Source organism: Tiliqua scincoides, chromosome 9, assembly GCF_035046505.1.
Source record: "Tiliqua scincoides isolate rTilSci1 chromosome 9, rTilSci1.hap2, whole genome shotgun sequence".
Taxonomy (NCBI): domain Eukaryota; kingdom Metazoa; phylum Chordata; class Lepidosauria; order Squamata; family Scincidae; genus Tiliqua; species Tiliqua scincoides.
Window position 1 is genome coordinate 31,805,460 of NC_089829.1, and position 13,915 is coordinate 31,819,374.

At 42.1% G+C, this 13,915-nt stretch overlaps 1 protein-coding gene across 2 annotated transcripts in view; it reads left to right on the forward strand.

The window, feature by feature from the left end:
- Positions 1–13,915, forward strand: part of ZNF423 (zinc finger protein 423) — a 334,984-nt gene that overhangs the window by 1,077 nt on the left and 319,992 nt on the right. The gene's annotated exons all lie outside the window — the stretch shown is intronic.

Here is a 13,915-nt window from a genome sequence, read left to right on the forward strand (position 1 = left end):
TATAAGAGGACTAGTCCCTGCCCCAAGGAGTTTACAATCTTTGCTTCAGCACAGGAGAAGCAACAGAGAAAATGAGGTGGGGTGAGGGAAGGGGTAATCAGACAAGAATATGCATTTCAGTTGCCCGTAACTTGGGTATAGTTGCAGTGGGGAATTGGGACTAACCATGTGATTGGCAAACTGGGACTGACTTTATTCTAGAATAGTTACATAGTCTTTTGGGGGACCTCTTGCATAAACAACTAGACAGTAGGCCTTACGCATTCCTGCGGACTTTTATTTGGGACTAGTTTCCCAGACTTCCATGAGATTTGCACACGTTATCCCCTCAAAGGGACTTAAAAGTCCTGGTTACATTCCTTGTGGTAAACTTTCTTTTAGGCATGTTTCACAAAAACTTACTTAAGAGTTCATAGCTCGAGAAGGACCTATTAACCCCTGGAAATTTTCAGAGATGTCTCTGAGTATCTCCGGAGTACCCCTTAGTTGTTGTCATCTAGACATGGATTTGTCATTGATTTGCAGATTTTAATGGGCCTTAAAAGGGAGACCAAGTTATGTTAAGGCTGTCTACCAAAAAGTACTGAGGAGTGTAACTTTGCAAACCACTTACATGTACTATTAACATCCTCAGAGGAATGTCAGCAAGAATGCATCAACCTGATTGCATAAGTTTGGGGGAGAACTTGTATGTGTTGCTTGTTCCAGACTCAGTCTTCAGTCAGTCAGACTGTGGGTTCACCCTAAATTAGCTGGTGATTCATAGCCATTTATTCTAGAGTTGGATCCCAGGAGTTCAGTGGAACTTTGGGAAAATTTGCCAGGATCTGTAGATTCCCAGTGCCCACAGCAGTTTCTATAGTCCTCCAAGGTGTTGCTGTGTGAGTAGGTTGAATTCCCCCCATGTGTCTCCTCTTGCTTTCTTGACTGATTTTGCAGATTGCAAGGAGGCCCTTTCAAGATGAGCAAAGGCCCTCCTCCTGCCCTAACCCCTTCATGTTTCCCTTTGCTTGCTTTTGCTGGTTGTGGAAAGTTAAGTGATCTGCCTTCCCAGACCCTGCACCTCCAAATGTCTTCCCTGTGTAATTTGCAAACAATCCTATTCTCCCCCCCCAACAAAAATCACATCCTCTTTCAACAAAAGCTGTCTTATAATAAGCCACAAACCAAGGCAAAGCAAGCCTGCTTCATTACCCCCTAGGGCAGCCTTGTGACATTCTGTTGGCAGCTAATGCCAGATGATTTTTATGTGGGCAGGAGAGGAAAAAAATAACTGCTTTTTTCTTCTCCTTGTTGCCATTCCTGTTGCATTTAATTTGTACCAATGGGCAAGTAAGTGGGATTTTTGTGGTGGGCATGTTTCTGCTGAGGCTTTGACCTACCTCCCCCCCCTTGGTCTTGTTTCCAGCCCTCCCCCCATTTTTTGCTTTTTGTCTGTTCCCTTGCACAGAAATGGCAAAAAATGGTGTTAAAACTTTTCTTAAATGAAAGCTTTTTGACTTGTTAGTCTTAAGGAAGGGGGTTTCTGTTACAGCAGGGGGAAAGGAATCCCCCACAATTGTCCTATTTAGGAGTGTGTTTGTATTTCTGTATGCAGGCAGCCCACCTCCTTTCTCCATGTGGCGGTAACAGTACTTGCTCTGGTTTCCCATCATCCATTTTAAGGAGTTGCATGCCCTTGGCAGGGTGGGAGCTGCCTTTCCTTTTTGGCCACTTGTTATATTTAAAGCACCTTACAAAAGGGATTTCTTCTCCATTCGGTCGCAGGCCCACAGCCCTACTGTGCTTCTCTGGAAGCAGAAGTATCCCGGCCTCTGCTTCCCTTGTTTGTGTTGAGAAAGGAGGTAACCTTACACTCAGGAGTATAGGATTTGCGGCTGTTTCTGTAATGGCTGCTGGACGGTGCCACTTGCTGGCTGCCCCTGTTGCTGAATGCAGTTGGAAGGCTGGAAGGAAGAGGGATAGGTTCATTGCAGTTCGAGTAGCTGAGGTGGGCGGATGAGGGGAAGCAGGCAAAACTGTGTGTGAGCATGTGTGCATATGGGAACACAAGGCTCCTTCTTTTCACTTATGGCCTGAATCACTCGGATATTGTGAAGATGTTTTGATTGTTGGTATGGGGAGGTTGATCATTGTGTCAGCAGAGGAGGAACAAGAGCCATGTGTGTTTTAAGTTACCCTACTGTTATTTTTTGAGTTTCTTGTTGAAAATAATTTATGGAGCTGCTACTGAACAGTGCTCCCTGTTAAAGTGGTGTGTTTGTTGTCCAATGCCTGATGGTGTATTTTTAATATATACATAGTATGGTTGAAGCCCCTTCTCCCATTAGGCAATAAGTGTCACAGATAACTAGGCGATAAGGAACTTGGCTGTGGATCCATGGTGTAATGGTTTGTTTATTTTGAGATTTTTATCCCGCTGTTTCATTCCAAGGGACATTCGCGGTGGCCCATTAATGTCACAATTCCATCAGTGCAGTGTGGCTTTTATTTATTTATTTTCCCTGTATCTGTCAGAATATATGTTGCTCTGAATTACTGAACTGTCATAGTTGTGGGTTTTGCCCATATTTCAGAGGGAGCTTGAAGGGTGTGGCTATACTTTAAAAAAAAAGTGCTTGTCATTCCTGTGTGGTGTGGCTTGCAGATTGTTACTGGTCAAGTCTGGAAACCAGGAGGATCTGTTGAAGGGGATTCAAAGGAGGAACAGGGTTATTCAATGTCTCCATACTAATTGGTACTTATCTTACTTCTGCCGCTCTTCTACTAAAACATTAGTACAGCACTGCATGGCAGTAATCCTGCCATAAGGAAAGCTGGAGCATTAATATGCACTACAGAGGTGCACATGAGTAATGTAAATCCTGAGGCATAAAATGAATGACTTCCACAGGCTGAGATTATGTGCCCATTTTAGAGATGGTAAAAGTTTAGATTTGCAGCTTGGGGCCTGTGTTTCAAAGTGGTATGCGTTGCACTAAAACTAATAAGGGACACAACAAACCAGTTGATCTTTAGGACTGAAAAGTCCTATATCATACATTCTTCTGTTTTGAATTTTTAGCCAGCTTTTAATAATTTTAATACAATTCACTGTAAATGTTAAAAAGTGGGGGGGGGGGGAACCCTAGTTCTGTCCTTGAAGCATCAGTGTGTAGAACATGTTGCAGTAATAGTAATATGAAAACATTGTGAAAGGCCTCCTGTTCACCCATTGCCCACCACAAAATGATTTCCCAAATACAAGATGTTTCGCTGTGAACCTTTTTACTGTTCTTTAAATGAAGAAAGCAGCCTGTGCAATGAACACATTGTCAAGGTAATGCATGATTGTTCATAAACCACATTCCTTTGAGACTGTTTGCAAACTGGTAGGTCAGTGGCAGAAATGCTTTTTATATACTTCCCAACAACTTTCATTAGTCCAGATCCTAACAATTTTTTTTAGTTAGAATTTCTAACATATATATAGGAGTACCATTTCAAACTGGCATTTAACACAACCATATGAATGGATGAAAATGGTAGATGTCATTCATTTAGCGACAAGGAGAAGTAACTCCATTTTTAAAAGATTTATGACAGGGAGAATGTTTCTTGTATTTTCTCTTGCAGAGTGAAGTGTCTTGCTATAAAATGTGTGTTTAAGGTATCATAAAAGCAAGACCTTCACATGAAACAGAAATCTGAAGGTGTCTCTTACGAATTGATAGTATATTTTACCCTCTCAGCTGTGTGTCAGCTAACAGTATGGTATTATGGACCTCCACAATCCAGGACAAACTCTAGCAAAAGAAGCCCCAGCAGTAATTGATACAAGAAATATAACAACCCTTAAAAGTACAGCAAGGGAGAAAAAAAGGAGTGAACTACAATGGCTTCTGGTGGATGTTCCTGAAAATGGTTTTTGAAAGCCAGAGTTCTTTGAGGGGAAAAAAATGTGCATATCCTGGAAGGTTGTGGTTTTTCCCTAGAATGAGAATATAGTGTTTGAATGGTGGGTTCTTAAAGACAGGAAAAAGCAATCCTGTTTGCAATAAAGCAATCCTGTTGAGTCTCCAGGAAATCCTTATGGGTTAGCAAAGAAACACCTTAACTTGCTAGTACTAATCTTTAGTTATGATGCTTGACCCCTCTTTATTTAGGCATGGTGTTATTTTGCTATCTTGGCTCAAATTGGTTTCTGTACCATTGGTCACTTCTCATCTTGCAGTATATAGATCTTATGTTCTATAATTTTGATTTCCACTGTGGTATGTTGTACAACTGAAGAAAATGAAAGAGATTCCAGTCTCAGAGTCCACCGGGAGTGAGTTTACTTCTAAGTAAACCCCTCTGATTTCAACAGAGCTTACTCCTATTTGAGTATGCACAGGGTTTCACACTCAAATGCTGATTTGAATTCCAGGCCAAATCAAAGCTGGAACCTCTTAAAAAAAGATGAGTAGGAATAAGTCTTGTTGAGCGAATTATCAGAAGGCAAACTAGTGATCATGTATACTAGGGTTAATTGGTTGATGTGTGATTTAACATATGATTCATAGTAGAGAAACTTTTGTATACCCATCCTTACATTTTTGCACATGGCATTAACAGAGATTGCCTTCATTCAGGTTACACAATCAAGTGGCCTTTTTTTTTTTAAACCCATCATATGCATTTTGAGATCTTGGGAGCTGGCAGTCTAGTTGCTACAGTCTATGTTTCCATGGAAATAATTGAGATATAAGAAATAAAGGAGTTCTAAGGTCACAGGTTCTTCAACTCAAGACAGACAGAAAATAGGTTTAAATTACTGAGAGCTCTTCAGCTAAATGTACATGGCCTGTTTCCTCTCCTTGAAAATGTTTTCATGGGTCAGTTTTGCAGTGGTGTATAATAACTACCATCTTGTGAGACTTAAATGGAAGTGTCTATGAAGGATTTTCCCTTTTTGTGTAAAAATTTGTCCTGTGTATTTAGCAGGCTTTTCTTTTCAGATGCATGTACTGTGTGTCAAAAGTCGAATAGCTAAATCATGATGAAATGTGTAGTACAAAGGACGCATCTGTAGGTGAAATGCACATGGTATGTCAACGAAAGGCCAAAGATCTGTTTGAATGAAAAGTTAAAAGATGCTGATGAATCCCCTTATTCGTTTAAATAGTGTGGAATGACTTAATACATTACACAGTTTGGAGGATTAAGCAAAATTTAATGACTAGGAACTTGTTTTCTTCCAGTATATTCAGTCTAATGAAAACCATGTAGTAATTACTATATCAGTATCCATTCATTTAGGCTGGTAGCAGTAGAATTATTTCCCTGCTAAAGGGTTTAAACTGTGTAATTAAATACGTTTTTATGTTAACCATCAATTGATAGTAAAAGTCTGAAGCAAGTAAGCATTAAGGTTAGCTGGTAAAGAATATGTTCCATTTAATTTTATTTAAGGGTTTATAGGATACCTGGCAAGCAGATGTCTAGGTTTCTAGTCAACTTTTTAATGTAACAATTAGGCTGTAGGCAAGCAGGCCATTTTGAATTCTAGTACTGTTAAAATATGTACCTCTGAGGCTTCAAATAATATTTTAACGGTAGCTGGCATTTAAAAAGAATAGATGATAAGCAGAGGTGACAACTTGGCTATGATATTGGCAATTTGCCTATTAAATCAACATTTTGGAGTTTAATCACCTTGGAGGAGGGTGTAATTAACATCCGTTGAAACAGACTCTGGGTCCCCATAGCCATAGGATGGGAGGAAATCTCCAAACATACCACTGGGCTTGTCACCATCAAAACAATATTTGTTAAATGTGTATTCTAGTACTGGTTTTATGTATAGGTGATGTTTATCTGGCAAACATTACCCAATGGCTTTTGGTGAATTAATATCTTTGGCTGTTTTATGTGATCACTCACTTAAACTCTAGTGTCAATTAAAACAAATATATTGTTTAATATTACCTGTAAATTTTTTTTAATTGAATAATTCCACACTTACTGTTTGGGAGATGAGTATGCATCTGCATTAGCAGCTAGTCTTCAAATCTAAGATGCGTGCTGGTGGGTGGATTTGACAGTTTTGCAAATTGCTGTCAGATTGCAGTGTTGTTTTGTGTATAAATGTGCTAGTCAGTAATCAGACTGTTTTGCAGTAGTAAAGGGGGGGAAATGAAGATGCACTAATTAAGCTTAGATTTGTTGTTAGGGTTGACGTTGCTGAATTGTTGTCACAATTTTTTTTCTTTTGCTTTTGCTTGGCAAAATATGCTGATAGAAACTTTTGATTCACAACCTACCTGCCTCATTTGTGTCAGTATAAAACAAATGAGCAGGCATGCATACACACCCCAACCCACCCAGGTGGCTCTTCTTATTTTGTTGTATGCAAAGTAAATTTTTTAAAAAATGACTTCATTCTTCTGCTTGGCTCCAATTAGCTGATTGCTATGAATAATCTCTTTAAAGGAATGCTGTTTTACCTATCTTCTCATACCAAGGTTTGATTTTTAATGTCTTGTGAAAAGGATTTCTTTTTGTCTTGATTGATGTCAGGAATGAAAGCATGATGGTAATATCCCTTTGAAAGCTATTGTATTGTCAGCTCTGGCTGACAGCGGGAGGCCCTCCTAGCGGTATAGATTAGCGCTGTAGAAACACTGACATTTTCTTTGTTATATTGCTGTTGTGCTGCTTGCAAAGTCAATTATACAATGTCGGAGCTCAGTTACAGAGTTGACTGTGGAAGTAACAATGTCTTTCATGCTTGTTTTAAAGATATAATTTTCCCATCTTCCCCCTCCCCACTTCTCTCCCCAGTTGATAGCCTGAAATCTTGGAGGTAACTGGAATAGTAAGTTCAGCAAATTGCGTTTTTGGGGGCCATGTATGGTTATCATTGAGACTTCCGTTATCCTCCCCCCCCCTTTTATTTTAGAGAAATACAGCTTATTCAGAAATATCAGTGCCTCTTTTTTTTTTGTGTGAATGCAGTAACTGAAATAATGTTGGAACTCCCTGTGCTCTCCTCATCAGATAAATTGAATTCCAGATTATGTCCTAGTAAGTGCAATGTGTTTGGATGCGATGTCGGTGGAGAGGCTGGCAGTTCTCTGATCCCAGAATATTTTGTAGGCATGCATATTGGCTGGGTAAGGAATTTCACATTTTTAGGTTTCATTGTCTTATTTTCTCACTGGAGTCCAGTGAAGTTTCCCTTAGGAGCTCTGGAACCAGGTGGGAGTTATGCAGTGCTAGTGTCTCATTGGCTACAGTTGGTAATTTTGTGTACAAAGTGCATTTAATGGTCACTTAAGATATTTCCTGTTGAATGTAAGGAATGTATTAAAAAGTTTGTGTGGAAGGAACCAGTGTGATCAAAAAGGCCATGTAGCTTCTCAGTTTTGCACCAATTAAAAAAATCAACTATCTTTTACTACTAAAAATCAACTATGATTCAAGCTATCTTTTGTTATTGGTCAAATAATTATTCTAAGGCAGCAAGTTTTTAGCAGAGGGTGGTGTGTGTCACCACCCCTCCCTCCAAAACATTTGTGTATAATCAGGGCGGCTGAAAACATTATTTGTTACCAAATTGCTTTAAATAACAAGTATCCGGCAGAACACTCTCTCATTGGGAGTGTTAATTGTGGGATTTCTAAATTACTATTCTAAACGGATAGACAAAAGATTCCACAGTTCCTAGTAATTTGTCAGGATTTATTTTGTTTCTCTTCAATAATTGAAAATTAATGTCTTGAAGTGAAAACAGATGTTCATGCCATCCTCTCAATTGGGTATAAAAAGGGAGGCTTTGTAGATTATGTGTTTGCAGCATTGTTGATAGTAGGCTAATGAAGATTTTGGACTTGCCACATTAATGGATGGGATACAAATTTAATTACGCTTAACTAAGACCAAAAATGGCGGAGAGGGCAGAAAGCGCATCGTTCAATCGGGCACTTGATAATTCTTGGGAAGTTTAAAAAAAAATTGAAAATGGCTCGCTTCTCTGTCTTTGCCAAAAAGAACAAAAGATAAATTCAGCAGGCCACAAAAATGTTGTACTGGCCTGTTCGTCTCCTGTGTGCCTCTGTGACACAGGGGAGTTAACCTATACAGAGAATGGAAAGATCATTCTCTGGGAGGAATTGTCACTTACTGGGCTAGTAGTGGATAACTATACCAGGTTCATAAACAGTCAGTTGTCTGGTTGCCTACAGTAAGTCAGAATCCTCTGCAGTTAACTAGTCAGGCAAACTGTTATAAGAGCATTGGATGTTCTATTTTTTAAACTAATGTATCACAAATGCATTTACCTAGGAGCATGGAAAAGAAGACTAGTTACTAAACTGCACAGCTGCTGTAGTCTGATAGCATAACTGGTTTGCGTTAACCATACATTTAAATGTGCAAGTATGGTGGTGAACTGCCTTGTGTTCGCTCGGCAGAGAAGGGTGTATACATTTTGTTAAGTAAACAAATCCTTACTCCTGAGTATTTTTGGGCTGCATCTAAAAGTTTTGTTCCTTTAATAAAATGAGCCTATTTTCCCTTTGTACATAAAGAATTCTTTGCTACAGCAATAGCTCCAAAAATGCTACTTCCTTTAGTGTTGTTTTGTTGCTGTGCACTTTGTCCTCGGTTGATTAGCAGCCACTGCAGCCAATGACAGCAGCATATTGTGGCCAGTCAGTACCAATTTCCTGCCTTATTATCAATAACACCTCTGATAGCACTGTTTCACAGAGGTCTTGGCTTGCTAGGAAAGTATCCTCCACATTAATCGAGGTATTGCTATTTCTTAAAATACTTGTATTTTTTTTTTAAGATTGTTAGTGCTGTGATTCTTAAAATTATAAACTTGGACTTTAAAAGCTAATTCTTGGATTAAACTTGCAAATAAAAGTGATCAACCTAATAGTCTGTGGCTCTGGCATCATTATTCACCTCTTTATCAGGATAAGATCCTTAACAGCACAATCCTAACTTGTGCTGGAATAGGGAAGCCGGCAGGTTGCAAGCAGGTCAGCCTGCGGCAAGGTGAAACTCTGGGGAGAGCTGCAGCAGCCCCAGTGGGTCTTCTTGGATCTGTATCACCTAAAGAGGTGGCGCAGAACCAAGCAGCCTGGAGGCACTCCGCACTGCCTGGGAATGGGGTCAGGATCTGGCATAAGTGCTGGGTCCTGGCTTCACTCCCTGCTCACCTGCCGCCCATCAATGGGCCCGCCCACTGCTCACCCTGCCCCGAAACGCCTCCAAGCTTGGCCAGCGTGGACCTACCTTTCTCCGTTGGCGTGGAGGCTACATCCAGCCTCTGCAGGCTGGCTCGTGTCCCTGCGCTGGCCCAGCTGACAATTGAGGAGGTGCATACATGCTTTATAATAACATAATAATAACAGGTATTTATATACCGCCTTTCTTGGTCTTTATTCAAGACTTTATTCAAGGCGGTTTACATAGGCAGGCTTTTATTTAAATCCCTTATTAAATAGGGATTTTTACAATTTCAAAGAAGGTTCTTTCTTTCAAGAACAACTACATTCAAGGTGTTTCATTCCGATCTGGCTTCACATTCTGGCCTCCATCCTCCCACGCTCAGAGCAGATGGAATTGCCCGGCTTCAGCTTGTCAGCTGCTCCAAGGTCGCACGGTGCCAGTGGCTTCGAACTGGCGACCTTGTGGATGTTATCTTCAGGCAGACGGAGGCTCTACCCGCTAGACCAGACCTCCTGCTTTATGTCACGTTTGCAACCCTCCAAGGCCAATGCAAGGCCAGTGCTCCATTAGGATTGCGCTCGAATGTAGAGCACTGTTCACAATTTTAAAAAATTTTTTAACGAGAAGATTGCGCACCCTCCAGTTTCTCTTGCCTATGCTTCTTGCTCTCCCCTTAGAATCTGAAGAGTGGGGAAAGAGAGTCTGAGCTATGCAGGAAATTGGCTAAGAGCCATCCTGTATTGGCTTCAGTCCTGAGGCCATTTAAGGGGCTACTGGCCTCTAGCAGATGGAAGGGGATTGTGCTTCAGGTGCTGTTTCCACAGTGCTGTACAGGTGCTATGGCACAGCACAGTTTGCCACTCAGATGTTTGAATAGCTGAGAGAGCAAATAATAGAAGGCTAGAGTCGTTGGTTTGTAGTATACAGGACACTGTCCTATATAGTTGAACTTCTATCATACCCATGTCTAGCTGGATGGGGATTAGAAGAGAACTATTGTCTAGCAAGACTCAGAATTTTGAAGAGATAAAGGGCATTACAGGCCTTGCCTCCAGTGTCTTGGGGAGAATTTTCAGCCTGGTTTGGCTTCAAATTCTCATTTGTTCTCTATTCGCTCCAAGTGTGTGCTGCGTGCAGCTCAGATATGCATCAGGTGAGTCCTTCAAGGTCCACTCACATTTTCAGCCACACTGAACACTGCGCACAGGGACAGAATGTTGGTTAATAACCCAGTGGGGGAGCAGTTCCCAATCTGTGTGTTGCGACATCTCAGGGCATTGTAAGCTGTCCACTGCCTGGCAGAGAGTCTGCAGCGCAAGCCTCCAGTGATAAGTTCTGCAGAACTGTAGCATGTGAGAAGCGCATGCTGTGAAACGCCCTCCTGCTCATTCATATGTATGGGAGAAAGTAAAGGCTTATTCAGAGATGCCATTGGAGTGGGGGCAAAATGTGCCCCTGGTGTCTGGGGTGAGGGGCAGATGTCTCCCTGTGGCTGGTGACTTGCCTTTCTGTGCCCTGACAGAGTAGAGGTGCCTGCCTGGATTGGTAGCATCTAGAATGTGAAGCTCTTAGCAGTTGGTGTTAGACTGTGGATTAATTTGGAAATGGAAGGCCTTGGGAGTGAGGTTGGAATGTAGGTAGATAAGGGCTGAGCAACATCCCTGCCTAGATTTCAAAGAGGGAAGCCCAGGTTAATGTGGGGAGATGAAAAGAGAGGCCTGGGAGGAGAGTGGTTGGCTGGTTTGTGTGGGCTTCATTGGGCCAGCTGGTACCTGATTCCTGCTGGAAAGGACAACCTTGGAAGAAGCTTCGGCCATTATGGCTCTCTCTAGTGATGTCACAAGGGTCTGCTTACACTGAATGTCAAGAAGAGCCAAAGACTGAAGTCTTGCTGGAGGGACCCCCTGCTGACCAGTAGAGTGGATATGGCTTCCTCTTCATGGGTTCTGTTCTTTCTCCCTTATGGGTCTGTGTTTGCATAGAGCTAGCACAGATCTGGAACATTGCAAAGGGTTTTGCCCGGGAGTTGGTGCTCCTTTCTTCCCTTGTGCTAAGGTCCTGTTCATGTGCATGTTCTAAGGGGTGGGCAGGGCTGACTGCCTTCCAGTTCATTGTTATGCTTGCAAACTGGACCAAGAGGGACCTTTTTAATGTGGTGTCCTCTTATATTTAGCAGGTGGAGAGCAACTGTCCCTCTTCACCCCAGCATGGCGTCTTTTCCAGTGGCAGTTGCTGGTGTCTTTATTTTTTTTTAGATTGTGAGCCGTTTAGGGAATAAATAAATCAGTATTTATGGATAGATCAACAATCAATATTTATTGATGTATTTTACTGTAAATTGCTTTGTCAACTACTCTTGTTAAAAGTGGTATAGAAATATTCTTAATATTCTTTATAAATAATACCCAAACCCAGTGGCGTCACTAGGATTCGCATCACCCAGTGCGGAAGGCCTGTGCGTCACCCCATGTAGTGGGCGGGGCAATGTCCCAGGTGGGTGTGGTGATGTACCATCGCCCTGCCCCCACTGGTTTTTTGGCTGTACCCTTTGTTATATTTCAGTGTGGTTTGTTTCATTGCATTCTGCCTGAAATTACGCATTGATTGATATATAACATGATGTTGTTATTCCTCCAAACTCTGGTTTTAGTGATTTTGAAAACTTGTAGAGTCACTCACTCACTCACTCACTCACTCACTCACTCACTCACTCACTCACTCACTCACTCACTCACTCACACAAACCGTGTCAACTTGCGAACACCTTATCGCAGCAGTTCTCAAACTTTTAGCACTGGGACCCACTTTTTAGAATGACAATCTATCCAGGACCCATTGGAAGTGATGTCATCCAGAAGTGATATCTGGATATCACTTCCAGAAGTGGATATCTGGCCAGAAGTGATATCATCAAGCAAATTAAAACAAATAATTATAAATAATTAAAATTAAAATAAATAAGTAAGGGGAAGCCAGTCCTGTTCCACCAAGTGAATCTACTCTGAAGTAAGTCCTATTGTGGTCATTGGGGCTTACTCTCAGGAAAGTGTGGGTAGGATTGCAGCCTGTGAGCCCAATCCTATGCATGTCTACTCTGAAGTAAGTCCCATAGTGGTCCATGGAGCTTACTCTGTAGTCTGCCTGCAATAACAACCCCCTCAAAAGAATCAGTGAGATTTCCAGCCCTCCCAGTGCCCAGTTTAAAGTTCTTCTATTTCAGGCACATCAAGATAAAGACCCTCCTGGCTTCACAAGTGCAAAATAGAAAACTTTCCCCTTACCATTCAAGCCTCGTTTTTGTTCTTTTTGGGGGGAGGCCTGCCTTCTGGAGCAGCTCCATCAGATCAGGACCCTTCTGGTGTCCTCACATGCCCCTTTGCCTGGCCTGACCACCAGCCAAGGCACATCTTCCTACTCGTGAGTAAACGCGACTGTGAGGCTGCTTTGCTTTCCACAGGGCTCCGTAGACTGGGAGGGAGGCAGCTAGGAGGGAGGAACACCTCCGGTGTTTTTTGGGGCTGCACTCATTGGATGAGGACCATTCTGATGTCCTTGGAGCCTCTCAGCCTGCCTTGACTAAGGCAAGTCCGCCTACTCGTGAGTAACGTGGCCATGTGGCTTCATTTCGGGCTCAGACTCACAACTGGGAGGGTTGCTTCTCAGGTGTTTTTGGGGGGCTGCATTCATTGGATCGGGATCATTCTGGTGTCTTTGCATTCCTCTTAGCCTGCCCTTTCCGATGGACTATGGCAACTATCCCTACTTGCGAGTAAACGTGAGATACGGCTCACTTTCTCTTTCCATAGGGCTCCATGCATTTTTCTTTCCGGTTTTTTGGCCATAACTTTTGAACAAAAGGAGCGATTTCTGTTCTGTTTTTTGCACTGCACTCGGCTGGCCATTCCGCATCCAACGGTGTATGGCATGACATGGTAGCTCCTAACCCCATGATGTTAGCACGTCCTCCCCCCAATGCGCGTCACCCCACCCAGTGCTTCACCTGGTGTGGCCCGCACCCCCCTAGCGACGCCAGTGCCCAAACCTACAAAGCACATAACATACCTGAGTTAATAGGGGTGTCCAGTCACCTCCCTGAGACTGTCACGCCCCCTTAACTTTGTTCCAGATTGTAAGCTGTAAATGTTATTCCATAGACTTCATTAGGAATTGATCCGAACCCAACCCCTTTCTGCATAGCTTTACCCTTCTTCTGTGTATCTATACACTGCCCCCCCCTTTTCTGAGTTGCTGCTAAAAATGATGGAACCCAGAAACTTGTTAGATTCAATATAGATCTTATTTGCTTAGGAAAAGGCAACTGTCTGTTAATCGGAAAAGCAAAATAACCTATGATGTTTCTTGGCGTGCCCCTGATGAATTGGATGAAGCATGTTGAATATATATTTTCTTTTTCCCCCCCTTGGATGTGTTAAGTCAACTTTTGAAAGCCTTTTTAAAAACTGTAATTGAAATCTGCCCTTTTGTTACCTGGGCATGAATTATTTTTGAAATGTTGTCATTATTCACCCTGCTGTGAGGTTTATCTCTTCTGTTGATCCTAATTAAATAAAACATACTGTTGTTTGCCAGTTTCATGTTGAACTGAATTACCTGCCTCTAGGCTTATGAATGGGTTGTTGGGCTCGCTCGCTTCTGCAACAGGCAGACATTGACTAACTCGCTCCCTCTTAGATTTTCTATTTCAAAGGGA